Consider the following 11417-nt stretch of genomic DNA (forward strand, 5'->3'; position numbering starts at 1 on the left):
AGGAAACCGGAGAGCCCGGAGGAAACCCACGCAAGTACGAGGAGAATATACAAACTCCACACAGTTAGGGCCATGGTGGGAATCGAACCCATGACCTCAGTGTTGTGAGGCAGAAATGCTAACCATTACTGTACTATAAATTAATTTATATTAATAAAACCACAAGTAAAATTATATACTGTAAATATTCCCATACACACTGTGATTTTGGCAGCCAAGTCAGTAATTTTTACAACTAATTAGCCATATGAGAAATTAGATTTCAGTTTGGTAGAATGGAAAAACTGTACCCTCCACGACTGCATTGCACCATGTAAATCATGTTGCATATCCTCGTATTGTCCACTTGTGCTAATAACTTGAACTCAGTGTCTGAATCTTTGAGATTTTGATAAAATCATATATTGGCGAATTCGAGTTGGTTGAATGGTAGTTGGGCTTGTTATAAATGCGGTGCTGATTAACAGTGCCATTTCTTGCGGCAGCCGAGCCGTGCAACCGTATGGCACTTCTGCTGCTCTCTGTTTCCCCCCTCTTCCCTTTTCCCGAGTACCCAGCACGGGGGCGGAGTCTCGTGGAATGACGCGGTTGCGTCGCGACGTCACGACTCAAACGCGTCATCCGCGAAACTCCGCCCCTCGAGCTGGGTACTCGGGGAGAGGGAGGAGGGGTAGCCAAGCTACAGGAAGGGCCGGCGTGATGAGGGAGAGGCGGGCCAAAGAGCGGGAAGAACCTCTTCAAAAGTAAGTCTCTCTCTTTCTCTCTCTCCCCCCCTCCTCCTCTGCCACCTAATGTATAAAATGGGGACACTTGCCTGCCTAATGTATAAAATGGGGACTCTTGCCTGCCTAATGTGTAAAATGGGGAGTCTTGCCTGCCTAATGTATAGAATGGGAACTCTTGCCTGCCGTATTGTGTAAAATGGGGACTCTTGCCTGTCATATTGTGTAAAATGGGGACTCTTGCCTGCCGTAATGTGTAAAATGGGGACACTTGCCTGCTGTATTGTGTAAAATGGGGACTGTTGCCTGCCGTATTGTGTAAAATGGGGACTCTTGCCTGCCATAATGGGTAAAATGGGAACACTTGCCTGCCGTATTGTGTAAAATGAGGACACTTGCCTGCCGTATTGTGTAAAATGGGGACTCTTGCCTGCCATAATGTGTAAAATGGGGACTCTTGCCTGCCGTAATGTGTAAAATGGGGACACTTGTCTGCTGTATTGTGTAAAATGGGGACACTTTCCTGCCGTAATGTGTAAAATGGGGATTTAATGTAACAAGAGCATAATATGGCATAATATAATTTTTTAATTTTTTTTCCTGTGGTCGCTGTGATCTGTCGGCGCAAGGTCAAAAACTGGGGTGTAAGGTAGTCTTTCCAGACGAGGCTACGCCCATTTTAATGAGACCACGCCCATTTATTGAGGCCATGCCCCTTTGCCGAAGGCTCGTGCATACTTTTTCTTTCTATATCTATATGGGGGGGGGGGGGGCGCATTTTTAAATCTTGCACTGGGAGCCAAATTGGCTAGAAACAGCCCTGCTGATTAAATAAGCCATGTAAGCACTAGTGTACCCTATGCATTAGTAGATAGACAAAAAAAAACATGATAATGATGGTATACACTTGTTGTTTCTATTAGACAAAATTCTAATAAGTGAAGAGAATGGAGAAAGGTAAGGAAGAGAAACACAAATAGCAGTTTATTTGTATTACACACAAAAATGAACCCTCTTGCACAGTATCCTTTGTAAATTGTAAAAAAGATTTTCTGTTTTGGGGAACAGGAAGTTAAGGTTGCTCTGTCATGCTGATAGCAGATGAGTATATAAAGCCATTCCGTCATTGTTCTCAACGGATCTGGTTAGGATCCCGACGGTCGGGATCCCAACAGTCGAAATACTGATGCCGGAATCCCAACACAGGGATAACAATCCTGATTGGGATCACAATCCCGACGCTGGCATCCTGACACCTGGGATCCCAAACGAGACACTGCTTGGCCGCTAGAGAGGTAAGCCACGGGGGAAGGTTAGGTTTAGGCTGAGGGTGGAAGGTTAGCATTAGGCTGCAGGAAGGGGGTTAGGTTTAGGCTGCGGGGAGGAGTGGTTATGTTTAGGCACCTTCGGGGAGGGTTAGGCTGTGGGGAGTGGAGGGTTAGGTCTAAGCTGTGGGAAGGTGGGTTAGGTTTAGGCTGCATGGAGGGGTGCTTGGTTTAGGCTCACCTAGTGAGGGTTAGGCTTAGGCTGTGGTGGGGAAGGCATTAGGTTTAGGTTGGGGATCAGAAGGTTAGGGGGCAATTTGGGGAAGGTAAGTATACTTTCCTTTCACCTGTTGGGATGCCACGGGTGGTATTCTGCCTGCGGGTATCTCAACCACCGGCATTTCACACCCAACCGGTTCTTAACATGTACTGTATATTTGTGGAACATACAGCACATGGTGATTATTATGGTAAAGTAATTAAGGATTTTATATCTGAACTAAACTGCAGAGCATTTCACCTCATGCATTGTGCCGGAGTATACTGCACATGTGCAGGTCTCCGGAAACATGGCACCCACCATGGTCCAGAGACAAAGTTCCTATTGTGCATGCACGGTGGCCATTTTGGAAGTTATTTTTGCCACGGCTGCTGTGGCTGCATCGCTTGTCGTGGAACTCCGGAAAGGTAAGTATAATACAACATGGGTGCAGTGTGTGTGGTGTGGGTGCGCCCTGGACTCAGGGGCCTTTGTGCAATGCTCACATTGCAATCATGGTAAACACCTATGATTGTCTCTCAGCACACCATCACCTAACTCCTGTGTCATTTCTCAGCACACCATCACCTTCCCATGTGTCGTCTCTCAGCACACCATCAACTCCCCCTGCAACATTTCTCAGTACACTATCACCTACCACCTGTGTTGTCTCTCGGCACACCATCACCTCCCTCTGCATCATCTCTCTGCACACCATCTTCTCCCCTTGATTCATCACTCAGAACACTATCACCTACTCGCTGCATCATCTCTCAGAACACCATTGCCTACTCTGTGCATCATCTTTCAGCACACCAAGAAATCACACTCTAAGGCAGACTTCCTCCATTTCAAACTTATGCTCTTATCCTTTAGTGCTGCTTTTTCCCTCGCTAAACAGTCATACTTCAAAAACTTCATCTCCTCCCAGTCTTCGAGCCCACAGTTCTTATTTGCCATGTCAACTACCTCCTCTGTCCACCCCACCTCATCTACCCTACTCACTCTCTGCTCTTTGCCACTTACTTCACATCCAACATTGACCCCACATGTCAGGACATCACATCCCACCAGACCATCAGCAACCAGCCACCTCCTTTCCCATACCATACCACTCCTCCCCATCCCCCTTATCAACTCTGATCTTTCTCCCATGTATCTGTGAGGAAGTCATGGCCCTCATCCACCCCCCTCCACCTCCCCTCTTGACCCTATACTCTCCCGCCTCCTCCTCTACCTCTTTTCTGTGTGTTCCCATCTTGTGAAAAAAAATAGTTTTCACACAATTTTCAAATTATTTTTGTATAACGGAGATGTATCAAAGGGTTATTGGAGGAGTTTTTGTTAAAAAAACTTCTCTAAGCTATAAATTTGTATTCTTTTAGTAAGCAGAATACTTTTCCCATACTTTTCATGGGAATTGTGTTCAGTTTCCGATGTACTAATTAAAATTATTGAAAAATACTTTTGGGGGTGGAGCTTGAGATAATCATGAGGACTTCCTCCTGTTTCACCTACTCCTGCTCTGCTATTCCTGCCTACCTACTGGCAGGCAATGTCTGTCTGATAGACCACAGGCTGTTCACAGAAAAAAAAGTTACAATAGAAAATAAAATTACACCTCCGTTCAAGGAATGGTGATCTGGTGAGTGCATGTGAGCTAGTCAGCTGATTGCTGTGCTCCTTCTGTGTAACTTGTTACACATTGTTAGCTTACAGGGGAGAAGCTGCGCATAAAAAGGCACACAGCGGCAAATTCAAATATTGCATTGTGAGTTTAGGCGATTTATCATATCCCATTTGAGATGCAGATTGTGATAATTATGCCCCTTAGTGGTGGTTTTCCCATTAGGCACATGTGGCACATCAGTCTGGGGGGTGACACACCAGACTGATGAGGCCAGGTGATTCTTTTTTTGTCATTATGACTTTATTTTAATTTATTTTGAGACTGATGGGATTGGGACAATGGTGGTCATTCCGAGTTGTTCGCTCGTTGCCGATTTTCGCTATGCTGCGATTTGTTGCTAAATGCGCATGCGCATGGTACGCAGAGCGCATGCGCTAAGTTATTTTACACAAAACTTAGTAGATTTGCGGGTGTTCGTGCAGCGCTTTTCAGTCGCACTGCTGATCGGTGAATGATTAACAGGAAAGGGGCGTTTCTGGGTGGTAACTGAGCGTTTTCCGGGAGTGTGCTAAAAAACGCAGGCGTGTCAGGGAAAAACGCCGGAGTGTCTGGAGAAACGGGGGAGTGGCTGGCCGAACGGCGTGTTTGTGACGTCAAACCAGGAACTAAACGGACAGAGCTGATCGCAATCTGTGAGTAGGTCTGGAGCTACTCAGAAACTGCAAGAAAATATTTAGTAGCAGTTCTGCTACTCTTTCCTTCGCACTTCTGCTAAGCTGAGATACACTCCCAGAGGGAGGCAGCCTAGCGTTTGCAATGCTGCTTAAAGCAGCTAGCGAGCGAACAACTCGGAATGACCACCAATAGGCAGCAAATTCTGGTCCGGGAGGTGGTAATGGGGTGAGGTTGGGACTGCTTTTGTGGTCTCAAGGCATCTGGACTGGCCCCAAAATGTAGGGGGCAGTGGCGTGATGGGGAAGGGGGGGGGGTGAGGTGAGGGTGCCAATAATGTACCTAGGGGCGGTCTGACCCTAAATCCGCCACTGCCCCTTAGTGCTGCAACTTGGTATGTTCTTCAAGCACAATTGTGTCAGGAGAATAGAACCCAGAATTCCTTGTCAGTTTGTTCTACGGTATCTGAAATTCTCAGCCATACCCCAACCGGTGTGGTATGGTGTATACAGCTGAATTTGACAGACATTGGCCCTCATTCCGAGTTGAACGCTCGCTGTCATTTTTCGCAGCGCAGCGTTAAGGTGAAAAATCGGCATTTATGCACATGCGCATGGTACGCAGTGCGCATGCGCTAAGTACTTTCACACAAAACTTTGTAGTTTTACAGAGGCTCGAGCAACGTTTTTCAGTCGCTCGAGTGTTCATTGTATGATTGACAGAAAGTGGGTGTTTCTGTTTGGCAACTCAGCGTTTTCAGGGAGTGTGCTAAAAAAACGCAGGCGTGCCAGGCAAAAACGCAGGAGTGGCAGGTGAAACAGGGGAGTAGCTGGCCGAACGCAGGGCGTGTTTGTGACGTCAAACCAGGAACTAAACAGACTGCAGTTATCGCAAGATAGGAGTAGGTCTGGAGCTACTCAGAAACTGCAAGGAATTATTTATTAGCAGTTCTGCTAATCTTTCGTTCGCTATTCTGCTAAGCTAAGATACACTTCCAGAGGGCGGCGGCCTAGCGTGTGCAATGCTGCTAAAAGCAGCTAGCGAGCGATCAACTCGGAATGAGGGCCATTGTACAACTGCTATTCACACACCATAATTTGCAAAATGCATCTTAACAAATTTTGTGCAATATGACCATTCTGCAAAATAGTGGAATAATGAAGGCAAATCAGAAATCAAAGCCTGAACTTCACACCACTGCAGAATGAACCATTTTGGCATAAAATTTAATTATCTTGAACTTTTGCTGCAGCTTCGCTCATTTCTACGAGGGGGAAGCCTCAAATTGAGAGTTGGCACATGGTTCTCCAATACACAGAGTAGTGATTTGAGGCACCAGTCAACCTGATACCAATTGTTGTATCAAACACAGGCAGGTCCATATGATATGATGATCAGACATCGAATGTAATTTACTGTTATGTGGTTATAGCTCTTATGGTATAAACCATATACTTATTATTTATCCTATCTCTTCCCATCCCGAGAGTTACTTATCTTAATTAAACACAGTAACCATATTTCTCTGATCCCTTTGCAGAGATCCCAGGAATGTGCTATAACTGACAAGAGAGTGCAGTGAAGGTAGAAACTAGGAATTATGGAAAAATCTGTGTAGTATTTTACAGCCAGTTCCCAGGAACTGTGCACAGTACTGGGTCACAGAAAAATGACAACCAATCAGATTCTAGCTTCAATTTTATAAAATGTACTTTATAAATGATAGCTAGAATATGATTGGTTGCTATGGGCAACATCTCCACTTGTACTTTTTAGTAGTTTGATGCATCTCCTCTTATTGATTTCTTCAACAATCTGAAGTGGCTCTTGGAGAGTGAAAGTAAAAGAAGTAATTAAATGAAAAATGTCAGAAACACATTTAAATGTCGTCCCCCACCCTCCACCCCCCTCTTCAGACAGGTTTGTAGATCACCTGTTTCTCAATTATGTACTGTACTTTTTAAAAGGAATATGTACAATGTAATCAAGGTAAAAACCAATAAAACAGCAATATGCTCTCATGAAAACAGCTAATATCTTGTTTTTATCCATATAGTTTTTGTGACCTTAATAGCACCATCAGTTCTTACAAAGCAAAACACATTTTAAAATATTCTGACTGCATCTGTAAACATAACATCCATACAGTATTTGCTTATTATTTACGGTGTTACGTGGAAGAGGACCATTATACAGTAATACATGTTCTATTATATTTATAGACAGCCCCATTTAACCTTAACTTTACTCACATCCTATCTTGAAAGACAAGACCCTTAACAACGAATTTTGATGTTAAATAAATCTAAAGATTCCAATGAATAATATGCAATAAAAACAAATGCTAACAATTAGTTGCTTGGGGGTTGGATTAGATATTTTAGTACTTTAATTCCCCCCAGCGCCACATACGGAATACATATGTCTTCCCGGTGGATGGGATGCGGCTGTCAGTATCCCGGCAGCGGCATCTCGCCCAACATAATTCCAGCAGCGGGGGGAGCGTACCAACTCTCCTTGCAAGCTCGTTGCACACACCATGCTGCTTGCACAGTGGCTCGCTGCACTCACTACAGGATCTATTCCCAATCTATGGGTGTCGTGGACACCCACAAGTGGGAATAGGCGACATTACCAGCTGTTGGGATACCGGGGACGGTATCCAGACCATCGGGATCTCGACAACTGGCAAATTTATTGCCTCCCTCACATACTTCTCAGTAAAGTTCCCAAAATGCTTGAGACATATTTTGGACACATTTAAAAGAGAAAACCTAGAAGTAAGGATGAGTGGGTTTGGTTCTCAGTGAAACCCACCTGAACATTGCAATCCGAGGCGAGACACGCGTGTGGCTCAGGAATTCCCACCTTACTCGGATCCCAAAGTGAGACCGAATGTCATCTTCCCGCTCTCGGATTCTCGCGGGTTTTGGATACTATATAAGTCCCCGTGCTTCGGAGCCATCTTTACTCTGGCTGTGGAGAGTGTACTGCACGAACCTTGGGGCCCGGGATGGCTGTCCCCTTTGACCCCCCCTGTCACCAGGCATGGCTGTCGGTGAAGGTCAACCTCAGTGTGTAATTATTAGAGATGTGCAGGTTCGGTTCCTCGGAATCCGAACCCCCCCGAACTTCACCCATTTTAAATGGGTCCGAGGCAGACTCGGATCCTCCCGCCTCGCTCGGTTAACCCAAGCGCGCCCGAACGTCATCATCCCGCTGTCGGATTCTCGCAGGATTCGTATTCTATATAAGGAGCCGCGCGTCGCTGCCATTTTCACTCGTGCATTGGAGATGATAGGGAGAGGACGTGTGCAGCATTCTCTCAGTTGTGTTCAGTGTGCTGCAAATATCTGTGCTCAGTGTGCTGCACATATCTGTGCTCAGTGTGCTTGCAAATAGCTGTGCTCAGTGTGCTGAAAATATCTACGTTCTCTGCCTGAAAAATGCTCCATATCTGTGCTGCATTGTAGTATATAGTAGGAGGACAGTGCATAATTTTGCTGACAACCAGTATAAAATATATAGCAGTACGGTACAGTTGTCCAACGCTCTACCTACCTCTGTGTCGTCAAGTTTACTATCCATCCATACCTGTGGTGCATTTTAGTTATTGTGCGCAGTAGTAGGAGGACAGTGCATAATTTTGCTGACCACCAGCACATAATATATAGCAGTACGGTACAGTAGTCCACTGCTCTACCTACCTCTGTGTCGTCAAGTATACTATCCATTCATACCTGTGGTGCATTTAAGTTTTGCGCAGTAGTAGGAGGACAGTGCATAATTTTGCTAACCACCAGTATATATTATATAGCAGTATGGTACAGTAGTCCACTGCTCTACCTACCTCTGTGTCGTCAAGTATACTATCCATCCATACCTGTGGTGCATTTTAGTTGTTGTGCGCAGTAGTAGGAGGACAGTGCATAATTTTGCTGACCACCAGTATATAATATATAGCAGTACAGTACAGTAGTCCATTGCTATTGATATATTACTGGCATATAATTCCACACATTACAAAATGGAGAACAAAAATGTGGAGGGTAAAATAGGGAAAGATCAAGATCCCCTTCCACCTCGTGCTGAAGCTACTGCCGCTAGTCATGGCTGAGACGTTGAAATGCCATCAACGTCGTCTGCCAAGTCCGATGCCCAATGTCATAGTAGAGAGCATGTAAAATCCAAAAAACAAAAATTCAGTAAAATGACCCAAAAATCAAAATTAAAAGCATCTGATGAGAAGCGTAAACTTGCCAATATGCCATTTATGACACGTAGTGGCAAGGAACGGCTGAGGCCCTGGCCTATGTTCATGGCTAGTGGTTCAGATTCACATGAGGATGGAAGCACTTATCCTCTCGTTAGAAAACTGCTGTGCCACTCCTAGATGGGCCAGGTGTTTGTGTCGGCCACTTGGGTCACTTAGCTTAGCCACACAGCTACCTCATTACACCTCTTTTTTTCTTTGCATCATGTGCTGTTTAGGGACTATTTTTAAAATCTGCCATCCTGTCTGACACTGCAGTGCCACTCCTAGATGGGCCAGGTGTTTGTGTCGGCCACTTGGGTCGCTTAGCTTAGTCACACAGCTACCTCATTGCACCTCTTTTGTTCTTTGCATCATGTGCTGTTTGGGGACTATTTTTTAAATCTGCCATCCTGTCTGTCACTGCAGTGCCACTCCTAGATGGGCCAGGTGTTTGTGTCGCCCACTTGGGGCGCTTAGCTTAGTCATTCAGCGACCTCGGTGCAAATTTTAGGACTAAAAATAATATTGTGAGGTGTGAGGTGTTCAGAATAGACTGGAAATGAGTGGAAATGGTGGTTATTGAGGTTAATAATACTATGGGATCAAAATTACCCCCAAATTCTATGATTTAAGCTGTTTTTGAGGGTTTTTTGTAAAAAAACACCCAAATCCAAACACACCCGAATCCGCCAAAAAATTTTCAGGGAGGTTTTTCCAAAACGTGTCCGAATCCAAAACACGGCCGCGGAACCAAATCCAAAACCAAAACACAAAACCCGAAAAATTTCCGGTGCACATCACTAGTAATTATATATATATTTCTGACCCATTTGTGCGACACTGTAACCGCTGGTGTGTGATATAAAAAATACTTCTACATATTTCTGACTCATTTGTGTGACGCTGTTGGCATGGCCGGTAACAGAAATATTGGGGCCCGTTACAATTAAGTCTCTGGGGGCCCCTCCCTACCAACCCCCCCAACCATTTTCTGCTGATGTTTAACCCAAGAAAGGTTTGATATATATACACACACACACATTAGATTAAGATTAAATATCTACATTTAAATACACGCAAGTATACCCCACCTCAGGTGTGAGAAATGCAGTGCTGCTGATTCCACAGCTGGATTCTTCTGCTTACAGACAGATCACGCTGCAAGCACGGTCTCTTTTTTTGCTCTTTGATGGGCACTGGAGGCAGGGAGAAGGTCAGAAGAGCCGGCATGGGCACAGTCAGCATCGCTTGTAATGACACCAGGATAGCTCCATCATTCATTACCATGGCGCATGTACACACCGCATGCACGTGTCAACAGGGGATGATGGGGAGGAGGCTGCGGTGGGGGGTTATAGCCAGTTGGCTTCATTGTTTGCATAGCGGTGGCCAGCCAACATGCAAATAAAAGGTGCCACTGCTCCATTTTGCCTGGAGCTGTCCCCTTTGACACACCCTGTCGCCGGGCCTGGCTGTCAGTGAAGGTCAACCACAGTGTGTAATTATATATATATTTCTGAATCATTTGTGCAACAGTGTAACCACCAGGGGGTGTTATAAAAAATACTTCTACATATTTCTGACTCATTTGTGCAACGATATCAGTGAAGGTCAACCACAGTATGTAATTCTATATATATTTCTGACTCATTTGTGTGACACTGTTGGTGATGGTCAACAGCACTGTGTAATTAGATGTATTTCTGACTCATTTGTGTGACACTGTAACTGCAGTGAGTGATATAAAAAATAATATATATATATATATATATATATATATATTTTGATTTAAAGTAATATTTTGTGCTGAGTCATCCCAGTATACATCTAGGGACTGCAGCTGCTCCATCCATCTAGGGGTGTTCTGTCAGTCCACCCAAAATAATATGCTTAGATTTTGTGCTGTATCCTCCCAGTATACATCCAGGCATGCTCCATCCATTTCAGGGTGCTGTGTCCGTAGCTCATATTCTTATCTTATAACTTATTGTCATAATCCTTCTTATCACCACATTGTGATTAAATCAAATTAATATTATTAATAATAATTATAAATCAACTAAATTTAAATTAAATTAATATAACTAAACTGTCCACACTTGTATATCGAACCTTCTGCATATCAAATCTATCTTTAAGGAACAGAAGAAGTTTATAAAACATAAAATAAAATAATGATTACAGCATCTAAAACATGTCTTTTTTTATTTCTTTTTGGCCTTAATCATCATTTTTCTCCACACTTGTATAGTGAACATTCTGCATATCAAAGCTATCTTTGAGGAACAGAAGAACTTAATCATAATTTTAAAATAATTTTAAGAGATAATTACAGCATTTAAGAATATACTGTTAACTGCCACGTGTTTGCTGCCCACTGCTGTCTCTTAGCTTAGTCATCCAGCTACAGATGGAGCCACGTTCATCTGAGGCGGCTCCATCGCAAATAAGCACTCCCGGCGTGACTAGGCGATCCATCCACCTAGTCACGCCAGGAGTGCACAGTGACGCTCCCATTGAGAGTGTCTCTGTACGGGCGCGCGGACAGAGATGCTCTCCACTCAAGTGAATGGGGTGCGTCTCCGTCATGGGCAGGCGTACTAAGATGGACGGG

The sequence above is a fragment of the Pseudophryne corroboree genome, chromosome 9 (assembly GCF_028390025.1).
Source record: "Pseudophryne corroboree isolate aPseCor3 chromosome 9, aPseCor3.hap2, whole genome shotgun sequence".
Classification (NCBI taxonomy): Eukaryota; Metazoa; Chordata; class Amphibia; order Anura; family Myobatrachidae; genus Pseudophryne; species Pseudophryne corroboree.